We start from the raw sequence: 3,734 nt of genomic DNA, 5'->3' as shown, positions 1-3,734 counted from the left end.
TCATTATAAACTAAAACTGCCATCGACTACAACGAAATGCAAGTGACAAGAGGATGATTGATATTTTGGAATGGAAACTTTAGGAACAATTGGTCATTCGCAAGGGAATGGAAAAGGATATTGGTGATGAAGTGTGCCAAACCCAAGAAAGATCATGTATCATCACCCATGGCTTTGTTTTTTCCCCATCTTTTTTCTTATTCATTGAAATAATCTGGAGAAAATAAGAGAAGAGAAAGACAAAGGAGAGGAAAGTTGTTTCTATCATCACCCTTGGCTACGCTTTTTTTTAACCTTTTTTTTTTTATTGAAGGCTTTCAAATGGAGGGAGGTGAAAACACACAAGACCAGAATAAAAATATTTCCAATACCCAGGCATCTCTATCAAATCAGTGATTTCTTTCTTCAACAGATGACTTGAGTCACAGCCCAGAAAGATAAAGGTTATCACCATTGGCTTCATTCTTTTTTTCATATAACTTTTATTCATTGAAGGCTTTCAGAAGGGGTAGGAGTGAGCACATACACGAGTAGCAGATCATGTGCAGAATTAAAATATGTCAAGCATCAAGGCATCTATATTCATGCAAGATAATTGTATGTCTCGCATGCTTGTGCAACAGTTTCCATCACGCTAAATCTGTCTTCAGCTCCTCGGATTTGAGGATTTGTTCCAATTCACAGGCTTTACAGCATTCAATTAAATCACTGCCATCTGTGAATAAAGGCAACAGAAAAAAAAAAAGCCCAGACAAGTTTCCTTTTACTATGGAACTTCACCAAAGTAGGGCCCTTTGGGCTTACCCGTAGGAAGTAAACCTGCAAGAATCATGTAATAACTAATCCAAGGAAACTCCTAGTGAGGAATCAAACACAGGATCTTTGAGTCTACAACTCATCCCAAACCTGCCTATGACCACTAGGCTGCACCCTGACAAGTGCAAGAATGCCCAGACACGTAATTACCATAAGGTTCAAAAACTAGTTATTCCTTTTGAAACGGACAAAGAAACAAAGCATCAGCAATCATGGAGATTAATAACATCAATCCATTCAGAACAGCATTGAGCAAACTATAAAATTTTTCACACGCACAGACAAAAGAAGCACAGTCTAAGCTCAATACCCATATGGTATAGCTCAGGTAGGTCAACATTTTATTTCCTATCATCCAAAATTTTTAATAGTCCTTTCGTATATTTGAGGAAGCTGAATATGCATGTTTACATAGCATTACAAGTCAATTGGTAACATGACAAAAACAAAGAAAAACATAAGAAGGATCTATATGACAACACGTACCATAGCGTGTTTGTGCATGTGTTTTTTTTGGGGGGGGTGTTGGTTTGAGAGAGAAAGAGCACCTAAAAATAAATGGCACTGATAATCTGGAAGGAACAGTTCCAAATATTTCCCACTCTTGTGACATTCTCAGAAGCACTCTCCTCACAACCTCACCAAGATACATTCCTGATATCATTTTCTCAAAACCCTGCATCCAAAAAGATTAGGTTTGAGTTAATCCCAAAACAGTAAGCAACAAAAAGGGTAAGCAATCGAACCTTACCTGGTCATTTGGACTAGATCTATGGGAATCTAAGTCCGTGTCATAAGAAGTTCTCGGCAAAGGAGATGACCAGAAATTTCCCCATTCCATATTGATGACCTGATCAGAAGAAAGATGACTCAACATGAACAAGAATATACAAAGTAAATCAACTTGTCAGATGAAGAGTCAGATGATGTCTGCATAGAAACAAAAGAAAGGATACCATGCCTCCAGAAGTTGTGAGAAGCCCTTGACACTTGATGATAGCATCTGTCCGCTCCCAGTAGCAGGCATTTGTACCTGTACCAAATATCACTGCAGCACCAGTGTCGTCATCGTGATAATGTCCAAGTGTAATGTTCCCACAGTATCATTGACCTAATTAGAAAGATGAATGAAATCATGTTCAAAAAACCAGTCACTCGCACAACCATGGTAGTCAATAAAAACAAGCCAATCACATGTCTGGCTGCACGCATGTCAATCTTATGCATGTCTCCAGAAGTTGAAAACAGTCAGTACATCACCATTTAGGGTGTCATAACAACCATAGCTACAGCCACAATTAGCTATTACTATTGATTGGCTACAAACCTTTTTATGATATAGTCACTATTGACTATATCATAACGAGCACAACTTATTAAAAAGGAGAAAAAGAATGCAACATAATGAGGTCATTAATGCTCAATATCCTTTGTGCAAAATATTACAGACATGTTATCGCATTTTCATTCAAGTTATTACTCAGGCATGTCATCACATTCAACAATTTAAAATTTCAATCATTCCACCAATTAATTACACGCTATTTGATCCTCAATGCACAGTTAGAGACCAATACGACATAAATTAGTCAAGGATGCTCAGGGAGTACTCACCAGTACTGCTACCCGCATATTCAGTCTTTTTCAGCTCATTGCTTGTTCTAAGCATTCTTTCACCTCCCTTCAAACCTGACAACCAGATAAAAAAATATACATATTTCAATATGTCACTAAAACAAATTATGAGAAATGCAGTATAATGTTCATATAGGATTATGCTAAAATTTGATATTGAAAGAACTGTTAAGACCACAGCTTAATTTAGCAAGAAGAGCCTAGCATATTCTCAATCAAAATTTAGCTTGACTTGAAAAACTACCATTCCAATTCTTGCATCAACAAAAGCATCTAGGCAATCAACTTTCACAAAGTTTCCCATGATTATGGATCACTGTGAAAAGTACATGAAATTAACCTGACTAACCATGTCTTCAATGTGAAACCCTTTTGTCCATTTAATCAGAATGCCCGATGAAACAGATCTTTGCTTCACTGGAAAAGGGAATGTAAATCCAAGTTCCCCTCTTCCGCTAGGCGCTAACTAGAGTTTTGGAACCATCTTCTCCTCTATCAACAAACTCCTTTATTGCTGAAGCAATTAAATCAAAGAGGTTCTGCAGGAAATAAAAGCACATGATAGTAGCATAACATCAACACATCATAACATTTCACAGTAGTTCTAAATATAGATACAATATTTGAGTTACAAAGTCAATGACCTCACTAGTGCTGGTCATCAGATGTGGGTGGCTTGTTGTTCCACATGCGGTTCCAGGATTGAGGACCTTTGACCTCCTAGCTGAACCCGCATGACACTAAAATTAGTACCCCCAATATCTAGCATAATAAGTTCCTTTCTCACTCCGGATGAAAAAGGTAATGTCAATTTTACCATGGCATTAAATGCAAGATCTTGACAGTACCACCCGCTCATACAGCGATGGGAACAATATGGTCATTGCATGCATCATGACAAATAAAACCAATGCGGACATTAAAGCAATAAAATCATGTTTTATTACTCCTTCAAATATGAATCCTGAACCAAAGTTTTTTTATTGTAACTGAATCCTGAACCAAAATTATGTCTTAGATGAAGCAAAATGGCACCTATAAACATCAGAGAACTCAGGGCAAGACAAAGCCCCAAATTGCAATTTGATCGAATGAAAGGCTAGTGCACGATCAGTTAGTGGCAATTGGAATCTAATGCAGTATTCCTATGAAACTTCTCTCGCATTTACGCACATGTATTTTTTCAAATTTTTCTGTAAACCATTTTCTTAGATTTTCCAAACAAAACAATTCCCATATATAGTGGACGAATTAATCACAATTTTGGATTGTCAAACCGACAT

General features: G+C 37.1%; 1 long non-coding RNA gene across 1 annotated transcript; it reads right to left on the bottom strand.

Moving 5' to 3' along the window:
* Positions 1 to 264: 264 nt before the first annotated feature.
* On the bottom strand, positions 265 to 3,190 carry LOC108982569. The gene is made up of 6 exons (XR_004801516.1): positions 3,096 to 3,190; positions 2,801 to 2,990; positions 2,431 to 2,505; positions 1,773 to 1,927; positions 1,568 to 1,666; positions 265 to 1,492 (listed from the first exon to the last, which is right to left on the bottom strand). It is a non-coding gene; the product is annotated as an uncharacterized LOC108982569 (long non-coding RNA).
* Positions 3,191 to 3,734: the final 544 nt, after the last annotated feature.

This window comes from Juglans regia, chromosome 5, assembly GCF_001411555.2.
Source record: "Juglans regia cultivar Chandler chromosome 5, Walnut 2.0, whole genome shotgun sequence".
Classification (NCBI taxonomy): Eukaryota; Viridiplantae; Streptophyta; class Magnoliopsida; order Fagales; family Juglandaceae; genus Juglans; species Juglans regia.
This window is presented reverse-complemented; position numbering and strand designations above follow the sequence as displayed.